Below are 18,185 nucleotides of genomic sequence, written 5' to 3'. Positions count from 1 at the left end.
TGCATTTCCTAGGAACACCATCTGTCAAGTACGTTAATAGCAATGACATGCGGGCAGTTAAAAAAAAATAATTGGAAGGAAATACGTATTTTTGCATGATCTCCCCCCATGTTTTGCACTGATGCTGCTTTTTTTTTTTTTACCTCTGAGAGTGCTCTGATCCATAAAACATGTTTGTCTAATTGGTTCTCCCACAATTACAAAAGCTAACTTATTTATATGTTCCCAATACATGGTACCAGGGGTGCCCAGGGCATGTAAGTTAAAGTGCCCCTCATGGGATGCAACTCTTATTGTACCACCACGAGTGTGACAGTGCAAAGGATGACTCCCAGCCTGCCGGTACTGGCTGGCAGAGCAGGCTTTGTGCTGCTAACTTGACTTTGCCATTTAAAATAATGACAAAGTCCAGACCTTCTGTTGTTTAATAGATGGAAGTCACACCTAAGTCAGGCCTGTCAAGCTCTATGGCTAGGTGCTGTATATTAATAAGTGAAACATGTTCCAATTGGAGACCCCAAATTGTTGTTTGAACTGTAGAAAGGCTAGTAGCCAGTCACTACAAGAGGGGACCAAGAGCGCATAAAGGTCCAGCATACATGCTCCGGGATAAATTGAATCAATTAAAGGTAAGCAGTTCCTGAGTGGAGGTTCGGTGGGGATGGAAGGTATCAGGTCAGGCATCTATTTTGGGGTACAGCAATTTTGGGTACTGAGTGTTTGGACCCCATAAATTTCACTATTGGTCCCAAACACTGTGTAGATTAGATTTAGCCCGTCCTGGCAAATTGCTCACTGATCATTATTGACTCTATGATGGCAAGAAACATGTCAACCTTTTAAACTGCCTTTGTGCCACCACAGGTCATTGTCTCTACTGGTGGCTACCACATTTATTAATTGGACAAGCAAACTCGCCAAAAAAAATTCTTTCCAGAGATTTGCTTAGTCTTTTTTTAAGTCACTATTCACTATACACTTACACCAGCCTTCACCAATCTTCACCCAGGGCCTAACACTTGCACTTCACAGATGGCATTGGGACAAAAGATCTCAGATAAAGAACCCCCTCGAGGGTGCCTATTGATGAAGCATGACACCCATATGGGTGTGTGAGGGTCTTAGTTCCAAAAGGTACCATCCCCCCACCTTTGGTTCCTATAGGTCTGACCTGATACCCCCTTCTCAGGAACTAAATACCTTTAATTGATTAAAGAAAGGCTTGTAGCCCCATTGGTGAGTACAGGGTAAGATGCTGACCACCCAGCTAAGCTAACTTCTGAATGGGATTACTAAAGTTGGTACTCCAAGGTATTAGAAGAATTGTTGCATTAAACTTGACTTGATGCCCATGTCGAATTTAATGTAACGTTCACGTAAATGGGAACTTTAGAAAATTGCCACTCTGTTGCCAAAGTTTCCAGTGCCTGTTTATGGTTGCTGGCCAAGAGACAATCTTCTGTCCTCCTGGAGGACGGTGTGAATGACTCTCGGGGAGAAACATAACGGGCCTGCAGCAGTCTGTCCTTAAGCGTGAAGGGAGCCATGCCTCCCACCATTTTTCTGACATAAAGAGTGACTGTTAGGCTAAGGGAAGGTCAGCCTGACAGACAATCATTATGTTATGGTCAGTCTGTCAGGGGCTATACATTTGCAGGTGCCTTGCTGTCTGACCTGAACTTTCCCCGGCTCAAGATGTCACATCTCCTGAGGGAATGACTTCTTCAGCCTGACAAAGTGCATGGAGGACCTCCTCCGCAGTTTTAAGCCCTGAGGTCCCCAGGGCTGAGTGTCTATCACTGACACCTCGTCACAGAGCTTGATCTAGTCAGCAACTCTCAATAAATGACCTTATCATACTCTCTGACAAGGTAGGAATTGTCGCCTCCTCTCATTGGCTGACCTTAGGAGGTGACAGTCCCAGTCACCCTGGTACCTCTGAGGCTTCCCTCCAGAGATGCTGCAATGTATGTGTTATAATTGTATTTAATGTTTGGAGCGTGCATGTGTGCATGCGTGCATGTATGTATATATGAACGTACGTGTATATGTGAGTGCGTGATGTGAGTGTATGGTGCATGCATTTGTATCAGTATTGACAAATCCTCTTTACTATTATTATTTTTGAAACACCACTTTTAGAAAGTGGACATTTCTCTGCTCTAATAGCTCTGTGTGCCTGCAACCTGACTCCATCACACGTCTGGGGGGGGTGGGGGGAGGTGACACCTACAGTTTGTCCATTCCCTCTAGGCAGCCAGAAAACGGGAAGGTTAGGTGTGTCCGAGTACTCCTCTGCAATTTGATGTCTCTTCCTGGGCAGGAAGGGAGATAGGGACAGGCACACATGAATAGGCAGTGCCCTGTCCTCACACAAAGGACTGATTACACCCTTCTGAGAGTCTGGAGCCAGAGATGGGAAAAAAAGGACTTCTGTGCTCTTCAAGTACACTTCTTCAAAGACACTCTCACTTCAAAGAAACAACTGGGTATAAGTACTGGGGCTCTGACCCCACCAAAAGAGACACTTCTGGACCTACAACTGGACTCTTTCAGAAGCACTGCTGTGCTGCATCAAGGACTGACAGTCTGCTGGACTGCTGACCTGGAAGGCCTCCTTTTCTCTTATGCTGTCCATCTTCCTGCTGCTCTCATTGCCATGCTGAGGAGAGTTGGAATCTGCTGTGCACCAAAGTGATCTTCAAGGGCTTGTTGGATTGCCTTCTTTTGCTTGAGACTCAGGGCTACCAAAGTCTCTACAACTGCTCCTGTACCTGGTTCACTGGAAGTGGACCCAGACACTTGCACCAAAGACATTGTCCCATCCCCAGTCTGTGTGTAGCAGAACTGGCACATCGACCCTGTTTTCAGAGTAAAATCGATGCATTGCACTTGGAACCACTACATTGCATTTGTCGCCCCTCCAGTGTGGATTAATCCGGCGCATTGTCTTTGGAACTGCCGTACTCTGAACCGGCAATTTGCTCCAGGGACCTGTTAGAAATGGGTGTCTCTAGTTGGCAGAGATAGGTACCTAAATAGGGGCCCTTGCTTCTAGTCAGAGTAAGGGGGATAAACGCCTAAAATTACCCCTGCTCAAGCCCCTTGGTAGCTTGGCACGAGCAGACAGGCTTATTTCAGAGGCAGACCGTAAAGCATTTGTGAATACATACAGTAATACAGTGAAAACACTACAAATGGACTCCACACCCGTTTAGAAAAATAAGTAATCTTTATCTAAACATAAAACAAGCACAGTATCAAAAATATCTTCAAAAATAGGTTATGCACTTAAATCAAGCTTGTAGTAACAAATAAATCTACTTTGAGATATACGATGTCATGACAGATGAAAATCCCAAAGTACGGAGCCGACCGCGATGTGTGCGGCGTCGGGCCCATACAACGAACAGTACCTTGAAATATTGCGTAAGCAAAGACAGTTCAAGGCGTCGGGGAGGTGCGGATTCATTGGCGCTGTGCGGCGCTCGACTCCTTACGACCCCGGGGGAGGTGTAGACTCTGCGAGGAGATGATGTCACAATGGCACCGAAACCACTGTTCCTTACAATGGCACAATGTCGATGGATTCGGGGAGTCACCGACGTCGAGGATCGGCTCTGCAATGATGAAGGAGGCTAAGGAATTGATGTGGCACAGCATCAGGTGTCGGCCCACGTCGCATGTTGGAACTGCGCTCAAGGCTTCGAGTAGGTTACACTGTCACTCGCTGGCATCGATGTGGCATGGCGGCCGGCATCAGGTCTCCTTCACAAATCGGAGCAGCGCTCAGGGCTTCTGTGCAGATTTTGGCATCGCTCGCCGGCATCGGTGTTGCAATTTCCTTCTGTAGCAGCTAAAACAGCAGTTCTAGATGCAGGAAGACATGAGGGGTGGGGTCTTTGTGTCCCTGACACTTCAAAACAGGAGGCAAGCTCAGTTTCAAGTCCTTGGAGATCTTTTCTCCAAGTAGGTGACAAAGCAAAACAGCAAAGACCTTTTTCTCCTTTCCTTGGCAGCAAGCAGCTACTGCAGGCAAACTCCACACAGCAAACAGTACAGGGGCAGTATTCCTCCTCAACTTCTCCAGCTTTTCTCCTTGGCAAAGGCTTCCTCTTGATTTCCCAGAAGTGATCTAAAGTTCTGGGGTCTGGGCACCAATATTTATACTACAAAATCCTTTGTTCTCTGAAGGCAGAGAGTGTCTGTACCCGGCCAAAACCAGTTCTGTCCTCACTATGCAGCTTCCTGGCAGGAGGTGGAGACAGCATTGTTGATGACAGACAAGGCCCATTCAGGTGAAAACAAAATCTCCTACTCCAAATGCAACCCAGGACTATTCAGTCCAGCCCTGACTCATCGGACTCCTGGAGCCACAGCCCTCTCTAGACCCCTGACATCCAAAAGACAGAAATGCAAAACCCAAACCTATCAGAAGCAAACTGGATGGTTAGGCAAGAAAATACCCACTTTTTAAAAGTGATATTTTCAAACACAGAATGTAAAAATCACCCTCACTAAAAGATGGATCTTAACATTCTGAGTTCAGGCATACTAAACTTTATTTTCCTATCTTGTTCCTAGGGTCAGTTATGTTTATACGATGTTATAAACAAACTGCCCATTCTGGCCTATGGGAACAGATAGCCTTGCATTAGTGAAAAACGAAATTGGCAGTATTTCACTATCAGAACATGCCACACACATCAGGGCATGTCCTCCCTTTCTCATACAATGCACCCTGTCCACAGGGTTAGATTGGGCCTACCTTAGGGGTGACTAACATGCAGAAAGGGGAAGGTTTGGGGACTGGCAAGTGTAGCACTTGCCAAGTCGACATGGCAGTCCCAGACTGCACACAGGCTCTGCAATGGCAGTCCTGAGCCACATTTTACAAGCTGCTTCTGTGGGTGGCACAATCAGTGCTGCAGGCCCACCAGCAGCATTTGATTTACAGGCCTTTGGCACACATAGTGCACTGTACTAGGGTCTGACAAGTAAATCAATTACGCCAATCATGGAATCACTAATCCATAACATCAATTTACAAAGAGAGCATATGCACTGATCAGCAGTGGTAAAGTGCCCAGAGTCATAAAACCGCCAACAACCCGTCAGAAAAAATACAGGAGGAAGGCAAAAAGTTTTAGGATGATCCTGCAAAAAGGGCCAAGTCCAACAGGACCCAAATCATCACCGCCACTGCGCATCACCTCAACTGTGGGCAAGAATCAATGCATCACTCGTCTGCACCCCACATCTCACAGTTGCGACCAAGGGTCAAGGTACTTAGTTCACTGGGCCTGGTGCTATCTCCACTGCAACAGCAAGCTTTGAGCCTGAAGTCCTGAAACCTCGGAATGAGAAGATTCCTGTTCATGGGGGACCTTGGAATGTTGCTGGACTTGTGCTGCTCCTGCCCTGAGCACTAACACTGAGAGTCAGAGGAGGTGGGGTAGTCAGCCTGCACCATTGTGAGCTGTGAGCAGGCTTCTTTTGTGTTCTAATCCACCAAGAAACTTGAGCCACATGGATTTGAACATTTATTGTGTGTCCCACAGCTAAAACTATAGTGGGTTATGTAACCCTGTGGTTACAGACTGGCTTATGGGTAACAAAATACAGATATTACATATTACATAATATCCATATATGGTCTGGCCTACAGGTCACAGCAGCAGGAAAACTGCTTGCATCATATTACAGATTTACCTGTTTTAGAAATATGTAGCAAATACCATGTTATATGACCCACCATACTTAAAGCTGAAGATCAGACAGGAAAATGTCTGGGACAAGCTGAAGTGTCTTAGTGCCACTATCAATATTGTTAACGGGTTAGAACAATTTGAGTGCTTTGTATAAGAAAATAGAAGACACACAAATCCAGATGTGAATGTGATAATAAATGGTTATGTACTATTTATGATCTACTTGTGTATATCCCCTTTTATGCATTTTTATGATTATGTACTTCTATGGTCCATGAGACCGAAATAGAGTTATGGAATGGATAATAAATGTGAAGGAGAACAAAAACAAAAGATATGTTGAGAATAGATACTCTGAAAATAGGAGCACAAACCTCCAACCAGTGCTGCTGGTGTCAGAGGAGGTAGACTAAGTCTCTCATAGTCCAAATCCTAATGTTGATCTCAGTGTGATAGAATACATTATAAGCAAAATTGATTCTCTACTGAAGTTATCACTATTGATTGGAAGGATGTTTCCATAATGGTTGATTTTTGCTCATGGTATACAATTTTAGGGAAGTTTCTGGTGATAAAGTTTAGAAAGACAGGAAATTACATACCACAAGCATACACCCTTGGGGGTACTGTGCCACCATATACATACTTTGTGTGTCATCTGGGTGGCTATATATTTTCATTGTAGGAATGCAAAAGGCAAGATCATAAAAGGGAGTCAATTCTCATTTAGTTTCAACAGGACGAAATGGGAATAAAAGTAGATCATAGGGTTGACCCCCTTTTTGACTGTTGTCAACAAAACATTAAAGGTCCTGAAATGGAGCATCATTTTGATGTGCTTTTGGAAAGTGACATGAGTAATGCTATTAATGCCCAGTCAATCAATAAGTCCTAAAACTTGAAAATACATTTAAAAAAGTATTTATTGAAAGGTTAAGTACATTTCAAAGGAAACAATGTGTAATTTACAGTGCCTATAAGTCATGCATGAGGGATGTTCCTTTCATGTATGAAAAGAAAGTCAAGATAATATTGAGTGGCTTAACATGATTTGAGAACCCACCAAGTCATCAAGTCATCACTAAGTGTCTGTGGAGTTGCTATTTCAATCAAAAGTTCTGGTGATCTAAGGTTACATAGCCATAGCCCTGTAGAGTTTAAATAAGGCAATTTGGTAGACTGTCATGCTTTATGAAACTTACTGGAGATAGTCTAAACACTTACTTGCTCTACCATATTTTCAACTCTGGGTTTGTCCAATGCCTATCACCAGGTAGTTCTAGCTGAATAATCAAAATATCTCACATCTTTTATTACATGGACATGGGAATGCATGTCTCTGTATTACAGTATTCCCTTAGACTGACCAGAGCTGATTCAGTATTTCAACGTCTAATGAAGGAGATCCTTGAACAGTTCCCTAGACTTGTGTTGATCCAGGATTATATTCTCGCTTATCACATAGAACCGATCGGAAATACTATGGGCATTATCTAAGAAAGTTCTAGATGTTTTATCAAAATAGTGTTGCCTCTAGACCTGTCTCAGGGCAAATTTAGTACGAGAGAAGTGGATGAGCTTGGTCATTTATCAGCAGCGAAAAAAAATAAGACCTAAAAAGAAGAATGCAAAGGCCAATTTGAAAGCACCTGTACCTCAGATAAAGGGACACAGCTTATTTTCCAGGATTGGTGATATTCTATGCTTAATGTTTTGAAAGTTAATGAAAGATGGAAGGTTTTGATAAAAAAAAGTGCTACATTCTGCTGGGAGAAGAGTCAGTGCCAAACACTCAAGAATCCTAAGAGTGAAACCATTCAAGTGCCTTCTGTACAGTCATTTATAATTGGTAAAGAATGCATAGTGGTTGCAAACGCAAGCCATTGCCGATTGGTGCAGTCCTAATCCAGATTGATGTAAATAAGGAAGGGGTAGTGTTGTCCAAGGCATTATGGTCAGCGAAGTGGAATCAATCCCTTGTCCAGAAAAAACTGTTTGCACAAATGTGCACGGTTAAGCACTTTAAAATGTCTTTGTGGGCAATACAATTTATTATAAGAACCGTTCACGAGCATTTTGATAACATGGTATCTCGGGGTGTCAGACGTAATCTGATGGGAAGGTTAGCTAGGCTAGCAGCTAAACTGAAAGTGTCTCAATACAAATTTGAGTATGTCCTAGGCAAGAAGAATGTTCATGCTAACTGCATGTCTAGGTTACCCTTAGAAGACTGTATTGGCACAGGTGAGCAAATGATAAACTGTGAAATTGTCTACACCATGAAGGATACAGGATCCGGGTCTGGCACTGATGCTTTCAGTTCTATTTCAGTTCAAGTGGTATTGTGACATTAAAAATAATATAGAAATGGGTGCCATGTTCAATTCATTACTCATGGATGGCCAGCTGAATGCAAACCTTCTTTTGGGTTAAAAAGGATGATATTGGAAAGGGGCGACCACTCGGTCCCCCCGAACGTATGGATGAGTGCCCCGATCCCCCCGGGAAGCCATTTTTGGGCGGGAGGCGCGTCTCGGCTGGTATGCCCGAAGCGGCGTAGCCGAGGCGCGCCTTTTCCCGCCCTAGAGTGGGCTGGCCTAGACACCGACGCAGCCAGCCACGCCCCCGGGGCGGGCAGGGGCGGGTTTTCGCCCGCCCTGAAGACGGATAAAAGAAGGCGCAAGACCAGAAGACGTCCTCTTGTTCTTGTGCTCCGAAGCTGCACCTCCTCGCTACACGTGAGCTCGGGACGGAACGAAGAGCCAATTTTGAGCGTTTTGATCTTTTTCTTTGTCTTCTAGATACTTCCTCGGAGAGATGCCCAAGAAAGGCGCAAAAAGAATGACGACCGATCAGATGGTGCGGGCCCTTTGCAAAGAAGTGTCCGACATAAAGAAACGGTTGGCGGAGCGAGATGGGGAGGAGGGTTCGGGCACCCCGCCGGCTGGAGGGAGACCTAAGAGGCCGAGAAAGGTTCCAGCCGGTGGGGCCGTCCCGGTTCCCTCTGCCCCGCTCGAGGCGCCGACCCCAGTACCGATGGAGGGGAATCCAATCCCCGTTGTCGTCACCCCGACATCCAAGGAAGACATGCCCCCCGAGCTGGCAGCACAGCTAGCAGCATGGTTGGGGGATAGTAGTGATGGCGCCACGGCTGCCGAAGCACAGGCGCTGATAAAAGGGCTTCGTGAGAAGAAAGAGGCAGCTAGAGTGGCTACGCCGTTGGCGGGGATAGACAAGCCGCAAGCGGCAGAAGCTGCGTCCGGTGCAGGTAAGCGGCCATTGCCGATTGCAAGGGACGAGTCAGCACCCTCTCGTAGAGAGAGATTAGGACAACATGTGCCTTTAGCTATAAAGGAAAAGATCTGGGCGGGGGAGTACGTGAATATTTTTTCCCTGCTTGTTGATCATTATGATGTGGAACATGTAAAAAGTCAGAAGGACTTAATGCATCCGAGTGTTTGGCGCGCAAAGATGGCCGCCTTTAAGGTAAATGAGAACATTGGCAACTGGGGCAATGCATGGGGTATTTTCACATCAATTTTGGGGGAACGTAGGCCCGAGTTGCTTCCTGAGTTTCCCGTTTATCAATCACGAATTATGGGTTACTCGACAGCGTATCAAGGTAACCATTGGTTTTGTTATGACAATTTGTTCAGGAAAGAAAAGGAACATAACAAGGGTTTGACTTGGGATTGTTACGATTCTTTAACATGGGATAAGATGAAAGAATCGGGAATGTTAAGAATGCCATTGGTCGGGAGCACTGTTGTTGATTACTCCCGCCAAAATGTGGGGACGCCCTTTCGACCAAGTACGAGCACCGACGACCAGTCGAGGCCCGCAGGCAATACAGGGAGAAAGGGTTTCTGTTTTAATTTTAACAAGGGGAAGTGTACCAGGCCTCCGGGATCGTGTAAATTCAAACATGAGTGTAGTACGTGTGGGTCGTCCCATCCTGAGTCATCGTGCAGAGCCAGAACGAGTGAGAATGGGGGTAAGGGAGGCGCCAGACAGGTCTAAGCTAGGCCGAGGGGCGCCTTTACCAACCCCGATTGATACCTTGGCAATGATTCCCTGGCTCAGCGAATACCCGGATCGCACTTCTGCCGGGGTGCTGCGGAACGGTTTTACACATGGTTTCCGCATCCCGGTAGGGGACTTTCAGGGTGTAGGGATGTGCAAAAATCAACTTTCCGTTTTACAACATGCATCTGTAGTGCAAGAAAAAATTCAGAAAGAGGTTAGCCGGGGACGGGTCGCCGGCCCGTTTAGTGAGCCCCCGGTACCGGATTTCGTTTGTTCTCCGTTAGGGGTGGTCCCCAAGAAGGACCCGGGTGAGTTTCGTTTGATTCATAATCTATCTTCTCCATATGGTCTTTCGGTGAACGACGCAATTGAGCCAGAAGTTTGTTCGGTGCGATACGCATCTTTTGATGAGGCGGTAGCCATCTTGAATCGCCTGGGGCACGGGACGTTGATGGCGAAATCTGATATCGAGTCAGCGTTCCGGTTGCTTCCGGTACACCCAGACGATCAGCGTCTTCTGGGATTCGGGTTTCAGGGGTCATTTTACATGGATAGGTGTATGCCAATGGGATGCTCTATATCATGTGCTTACTTTGAGCAATTCAGTACTTTCCTGCAATGGGTGTTCACTAAGAAAACGGGTTTCCGAAATGTAATGCACTACCTTGACGATTTTCTGTTCCTTGGCCCCGCCGGTACTTCCGAATGTGCCCGGGCCTTAGCTGAATTCTGTGTGTTAATGGATCATCTTGGCGTGCCATTGGCACCAGGTAAAACTATGGGTCCCACGACTTGCCTCGAGTTTTTGGGGATCGAGTTGGACTCAAGGGAGGGGTGCTTCCGTTTACCAGCTAGCAAAGTGTCGAAATTCAGGGCAGCCCTCCAAGTATGTTTAAAGGCATCCAAAGTTACACTGCATCAGTTGCAACAGTTAGTGGGAAAGTTGAACTTTGCCTTGAGGGTGATACCAATGGCTCGCCCCTTTTCCCGCTCAATTGCCCAAGCGATGGTTGGCTTAAAGGAGGGTCATCATCGCACAAGGTTATCGGCCGAGGTCCGCCAGGACATGCGGATTTGGTTAGCATTCTTGGCGGACTTCAATGGCCGGGTCGTCTGGAACAAGCCAGCCGTCTCCTCTGAAGAGCTTGGGCTATGGACAGACTCAGCAGGAAGCGTAGGTTTTGGCGCCATCTTCGGCACAAAATGGTCGGCACAAAAGTGGCCCCTATGGTGGCACGAGAAGGGGCTGACAAGTAACATCGCTTTCCTCGAACTATTTCCCATTCTGGTGGCCCTGAGAACCTGGCCAGAAGGGTTCAGAGATCATTCTGTTGTGTTCTGGTCCGACAATATGACCGTGGTAGAATGCATCAATAGTCAGGCAGCCCGTTGTAAGTTGATTTTGAGGCTCCTCAAAGAAATTGTCTTACTGTGTATGCAACTGAACGTAGTATTCAGAGCAAAACATGTCCCAGGGGTGATGAATCAGGCTGCTGATGCACTGTCTCGTTTTCACATGCAGGCTTTCTCGGGTTTCCTTCCTTCAGCGGACCCGGAGCCGGCACCCTTCCCCGAAGCTCTCTGGTCTCTCGGTGCCCCGAACTTCGTCACCTCGTGGGAGAGAGTCTAGCACCCAGGACAAGGAAGGCATATGAAGGGGCGTTCCAGGCCTATTTAGCCTTTTTGGGGGCAGAGAGAGGAGGACTTTGGGGTCAGGAGGAGTTGGTAGTACTTTTTCTGATGTCCTTACGTAGGGCTGGGAAATCGGTGGCTACGGCCCAAAGGCATCGTGCCGCCATTTCCTTTGTTGCCAGGGCCCATGGCATCCTGGACCCAACAGCGTCTTTCACGGTACAAAAAGCGCTACGTGGGTGGCAACGTCTAGAGGGTCGCAGAGTAGATGTACGACGACCGATAGGTCTAGACAGGTTGTCCCAGTTACTGGTCACGCTCCCGAACACATGCTCGTCCCCGTTCGAGACCTGTTTGTTCCGGACTGCATTTACGCTGGCATTTCACGGGGCTATGAGAGTTAGTGAGCTGGTTGCAAGGAACAAACGGGACGTGACGGGGGGCTTGTGCAGGGAGCATGTCCAGATCAGGGGTGATGCGATGATTGTCTCCTTTCTCAGGTCCAAGACTGACCAAGATGGGAGAGGGGACTGCACGATCATCCGCAGGAACCTCGACTCATCCATGTGTCCGGTACAGTGCTTAGAAGATTACCTAGCACGAAGGGTGGCATCATGGGGAGGGACATTGTTGAGGCATGCAGACGCCACCCCGCTGACGAGGTTTCAGTTTCAACGGGTGCTTGCAATGGCCATTGCTGCAGCGGGCTTGGACCCGGGCGAATTTGGGACCCACTCCTTTCGGATAGGGGCTGCCACTGAAGCTACAGCCAGAGGTCTTAATGTAGAACAAGTGAAACGTGTGGGGCGCTGGTCCTCCAATTGTTATAAGAGGTACGTGCGATTGCACATGTTGTGAAACTGTAATCATGTACTCACGCCTCTTGTTTTTGTTTGTTTTCAGTTGCGCAAGCCTACGCGGCAGGGCAGACTGAGCAGTCGACCCAACACCAGGTCAGCGGTCGCACGTCACCGGCTGTGAGGAAGGAGGTTTGGGTCGTGGGCCACTCATACGTGAGACGGGCTGCAGACGTATTCAAAGCAGGTGACATGGTTCACGTACCTGAGGAATACGGGTACAGAGTGTCCTTCTACGGAAGGGGCGGTCTCTGTATTGACCAGTTTCAGGAATTTTTTGAGGGCTTGTTAGAGCGGATGAGGTCACCGCCGTCCATAGTCATAGTGCATTTGGGGGGCAATGATTTGGTCACCACCGGTAGACGACTTCTCCTGGAGGCTATGCTTTCCACGGTAAGTTGGTTAGCGAGGAGAGTTCCGGGGTGCCTAATCGCATGGTCTCATATGATCCCACGAAAAGTGTGGCGGGGGGCTATCTCGATCCCTGCTTTGAATCATTCGGTTAGAAAATTGAATAACAAAGTGAGTAGGTTGTTCCGTTCCAAGGCATTGCATTCGATCTCGCATAATTGTATTAATGATGACAGTATGTATCTGGGGGATGGTGTGCATTTGTCGAGGGCGGGGAATGAGTTACTCATAGGGGACTTCCTAGCCTGGTTAAAATCTTTGGAACATGACCTTTAGGTAGGAGTTTTGTGGGGGGTCCGGATAGCCGGTCAACTATCCGGACCTGTGGCGGTAAGGTCATGATCGGTGAGCACTAATTGGTAGATCCCTATGAGTGGGCGTCACCCAACACGGATGGGAGCGCTCGGGAGAGGTGGCCATTGGCCCCTCAGTGGGGAGGCGGTCCCGTCTAAGGGCGGGTCGCCGGAAGTAAAGGAAAGGCGGTCAAGGCCCCTTCCTTTGTAGGAGGGGTTACAGCCCCCTCCTGGGGAATTTCCCGGGGCTAGTGTCATCTGCGACGGCAGATGCGGTAAGTTGTGTGGGGTGGGGAGAGGTCAACGATACCTTCTAGATACCACACACAAGTGTTCGAACGACCTTTAAATGGCGTCGAGTCTTAAGTGCCCCCGTCAAGTCAAGGGAAATTGTTAGTAGTTGCACTTGTGGTAAGCCCCTGTGCCATCGCCCCTCCTAAGTGGGAGGGGTAAGTCTGGTTAGGGATCTTGACACCGGTTATGACCTTGCCGTTGGCCCTTAAACGTTAGGATGTACAATTTCAGTATTCTTAGAGAATGTTTTGTAGGATGCTAGTTCGGCTAGGAGAACCTCTGTATTAGAGATTATGTTAAGGTTAGCCAAACATCGTAATGTGATAATGAAATTGTACATAACATGAAAACGTTTAATGTTTTAATCTTTTGTTTTAATAAATACGGCCGGGATGGTCACTCCATCCCACATCCAAAAACTTTAAGAACAGTTTCCGGTTTCCCTTCCTTTTGGGGATTGTGTTGAGAGGGGGTGGCGGGTATCTCAGCCATATGGAAAGGGGCGACCACTCGGTCCCCCCGAACGTATGGATGAGTGCCCCGATCCCCCCGGGAAGCCATTTTTGGGCGGGAGGCGCGTCTCGGCTGGTATGCCCGAAGCGGCGTAGCCGAGGCGCGCCTTTTCCCGCCCTAGAGTGGGCTGGCCTAGACACCGACGCAGCCAGCCACGCCCCCGGGGCGGGCAGGGGCGGGTTTTCGCCCGCCCTGAAGACGGATAAAAGAAGGCGCAAGACCAGAAGACGTCCTCTTGTTCTTGTGCTCCGAAGCTGCACCTCCTCGCTACACGTGAGCTCGGGACGGAACGAAGAGCCAATTTTGACCCACCCACCAGCCCCTGAGGACAGCAAAGTTGTTGTGCAATAAAGTGAATTGATAAGTTTGTTTTTCCGTTTCGTTTACAGGCTATAACAGTAGCAGTTTGTAGTTAATAAAGATGGTGAATATCGTTTAGGTTGTTATGATTAAAGTGATTTGATGTGATGTTGCATTTTTAGCATGTTCCTTCGGTCGTAGCGACCAATGTTTTCATAGGTTGAAGAACTGTCGTATTTATTTTTTGGTAGGCGGTAAGGTCATGATCGGTGAGCACTAATTGGTAGATCCCTATGAGTGGGCGTCACCCAACACGGATGGGAGCGCTCGGGAGAGGTGGCCATTGGCCCCTCAGTGGGGAGGCGGTCCCGTCTAAGGGCGGGTCGCCGGAAGTAAAGGAAAGGCGGTCAAGGCCCCTTCCTTTGTAGGAGGGGTTACAGCCCCCTCCTGGGGAATTTCCCGGGGCTAGTGTCATCTGCGACGGCAGATGCGGTAAGTTGTGTGGGGTGGGGAGAGGTCAACGATACCTTCTAGATACCACACACAAGTGTTCGAACGACCTTTAAATGGCGTCGAGTCTTAAGTGCCCCCGTCAAGTCAAGGGAAATTGTTAGTAGTTGCACTTGTGGTAAGCCCCTGTGCCATCGCCCCTCCTAAGTGGGAGGGGTAAGTCTGGTTAGGGATCTTGACACCGGTTATGACCTTGCCGTTGGCCCTTAAACGTTAGGATGTACAATTTCAGTATTCTTAGAGAATGTTTTGTAGGATGCTAGTTCGGCTAGGAGAACCTCTGTATTAGAGATTATGTTAAGGTTAGCCAAACATCGTAATGTGATAATGAAATTGTACATAACATGAAAACGTTTAATGTTTTAATCTTTTGTTTTAATAAATACGGCCGGGATGGTCACTCCATCCCACATCCAAAAACTTTAAGAACAGTTTCCGGTTTCCCTTCCTTTTGGGGATTGTGTTGAGAGGGGGTGGCGGGTATCTCAGCCATATCAGTTATTGTCAAGAAGGTCAGTATTGGTAGGTTGAGCACCAACTGCCACACACATGGATATTTTCGGAGGCCAGCTATGAATGTCGTATTGGATAAGTGGGTGCAGGAAAGTTATTTAAGCACATTGGCGATAATTTAAAGCCTGTGCTATTAACATTCAGCATCTGGAGTTACCAAATGTCCATTTTGAAAATTGAGAACTGATGTTATTGGAGCGGTTTCTGTGACACCAAGGCATGTGGCTTTCGGTATTGTTCATATAATTATTTTTCTAAATGACCCGAGATCAAATTGGTTGTCTGCTCTTATTTTAAGTGATTACCGAACCCTAGCTGAAATTTATGCTGAGAGTGGATCCTTAAGGAAATTCTATAAAATAATTGGCCACAAGTTGTGATTATAAAATGGAAGAGTACCGTGCCAAATATGGTATACAACATAGGAGAATTCCAATATTACATCCTGAAACGAAGGGTCGGGTCGAGGCATTAAATAAACCTGTACAGGAAGCCATTCATTTGGCCTTCACAGGGGGAACTGAGTGGGCAAAGCATTACATACTACACCCCATAGTTCAGAAACTATCCCTAACAAGGTATATAGAGTGCCTCTTTTCAATTTTTTAAAAGGATCTAAACCTGGTTCTAAATTAATTCTCTGTCGATCAAAGAAGTTTGCGGGAGACATCAAATGATGACCTCCAGAAAATAAGATAGGAGGTAGATGCCTACAAAATAATAGAACCGAATGCATAAATACCAGAAATGGGAGCTGCAGCAAGGTGATCATTACTGTGGGACACTTTCTTTGCATCACATTGCTGATAGAATTGGACAAAGGTATGTCCTAGAGGTGAGATCTAATGAAGGGTATGTTGGGGTATAAGAATGCTGTAAAAGGTGATGGTGATAACTTGTGTAGTCTGTCCAGCGTTCAGTTTTCTAAGGGAGCGATGTGGTTTGTAACTCTAAGTTTTCTGTGATTGATGATACAACATTCTCTAGGGAAACCATATATTCCTTAAGCGTGCAGGACGACTCTCCTCTTGAAGGAACTGGAGTGGGGGGAGTTACTGGCATTGGCCATGGTGGTACTTTTTCGTGTCCGGCTCTAATCGGGAGTGATATTTCAGAAATGAGTGTTGTCGTTTTGTGGTAGGGGAAGAATTGGTGATGAGTGAACCCACGCTAAATATAATAAGCACACAAAAGTGTGCTTAGTACATTAAAAACGTATATATTAGGTTATTTTTACTGATTCTGTTCTACAATGTTTAGCAGAAGAAGGCGGTTGTTTGCTGATGTGGTGCAGAATGGCTATAGCCCCCCCCCCCCCCCCCCCCCCCCCCACTCCCAGCATTCACGTACAGGAGTAATCACACATGTGCACGAGTAAGTTTGGTAGATTCCCACAGTGCATTGGGTATTAATACAAAGGTGTCTAATTCAAGACAGTAACACTATTGACAGATGGTGGGAACAGGTGTGCCTCGAAGCATCTTAGAGGAGCGTAAGCAGTCAAAACATAGTGCATACCAACCCGAAGCCACAACATGTTTTATTTCTACGAAATATCCCTCCCGTTTCAGTTATACTTGTCTGTGCTGCTTCAAATGCCTCCAGGGACGTGCTTACAATGCCTCGCCTTTAACACATCTGACTAATGCACCTTTGCAGCTCTTGTTTTTCTGGTTCATCGAAGTCTAGAAACCTTCTCCGATCCTTCAATGGCACCTCATCATTAACCCCTGTGTGCTCAACCGGTGACCCGTTGACTATGGTGGCCTCAGAAAATGCAGACAGGAATTCACGCCTGCGCATCAATCAGTCTGTCCATTGACAGTAGGCTTGAGGTTTTATTAAGCATCCATTGCAGCTAATGCTTCAGTCAATACTAGTGTTTGGTGTTTTCGTGACAGAGGAATGTCAGGGGAGGAGAAGGAGGTCAAAGATTTCCAAAAAGTGAGGGAGAAGCTTTTGAAATCGTATCTCATTTCTTGGACATTTCTAGCGTGGAATATGTGTTTGGGAAATATTTCCCCGAATCACTGTCCCCACATTGTGTCGAACTTTGAGTGAAAGTCTGCTTCGGTCCTCTTTGTTGAAGAGGCCAGCCTGGCTCCCCTGATCTTGGCCGTGATATGAACATAAGGTCCAAGCTCAGGCAGCAAAAAGCATGTGTAATATCCTTTTGTTCACAAGGGGGCGCTACTTCCCTACATCCAAGTGCCAAGGGTCTCAGGCTATATTGGATTTTCCAGGGAACCGAGTCTCAGTGGTCTAGGGAGCTTGTGGGCAAGGAAGTCATCTCCTTTAGCACTTCTACTGTGAGCCTTTGAAAGCCTTTTCACTTAACATGAAAAGGAGCATAGATCATTCTCCTTGCTGAAGGATTGCTTGGATATATGTTGCTGTGAAGAACACAACGAGTCCCATGCATTTCAGACTTATGGTACTTCAGACTAGGTATTCTCAAAATTCCCACCCCCTAAGCCATCTATATGATCATAACTGCATGATGTCCGAGCTGTCCAACCTGCATGCAAAGTTAGGGGCATATTTATGACGGTTTTGCATTGCCCATGCAACGTGGCGCAAGGGCGATGCAAAGCCTAAGTCCCAAGCCCTGCATGGCTTGATAAATCCAGAATAAAGAAGAGCAGCGCAAATCACTGTGTTGTGTTACTCTGCCCCAGGGAGGTGTTCCATGGATGGAGCATGGGTTTCCCATGCATCCACCCATGGATTTAGGCATATTCTCAGTTTCACCATTACCGGTAAACCCGGGAATGCGCCAAAATGCTACTCCTAAGATGACAATGAGAAATATCTTTATTTTGCCTCATTTCTTTCCTGTTTCTATGTGTGCTGCATTTTGCACCTTACATAGAGGAAAAAGCCTCAGAGGATTGCTTTTGTGCAGGAAGGTTTCCCTTCCTGCACAGAAATAATCCTGTCTGCAACGCAGGACTACAAGAACAACTGTGATATTCGTGATCAAATATTTTTTAATATAATTTTTTTTAAATAAATTGTGATTTTCAACTGTTTTTAAAGTATCTGCAATTGTATTTTTGGGCATATTTATTGTATAAACTACCTGTTTTTATTTTGCATTGTAATAAATTGTATATTTTTACAAG

The 18,185-nt window shown here is 46.7% G+C and overlaps 1 protein-coding gene across 1 annotated transcript in view; it reads right to left on the bottom strand.

Annotated features, from left to right (window-relative positions):
- The window catches only part of LOC147747769 (uncharacterized), an 802,967-nt gene that overhangs the window by 424,998 nt on the left and 359,784 nt on the right, over window positions 1-18,185 (bottom strand). The gene's annotated exons all lie outside the window — the stretch shown is intronic.

This window comes from Lissotriton vulgaris, chromosome 1_1 (assembly GCF_964263255.1).
Source record: "Lissotriton vulgaris chromosome 1_1, aLisVul1.2, whole genome shotgun sequence".
Taxonomy (NCBI): Eukaryota; Metazoa; Chordata; class Amphibia; order Caudata; family Salamandridae; genus Lissotriton; species Lissotriton vulgaris.
Note: the sequence above shows the minus strand (reverse complement) of the source record. Positions and strands in the feature narration are given on the sequence as shown.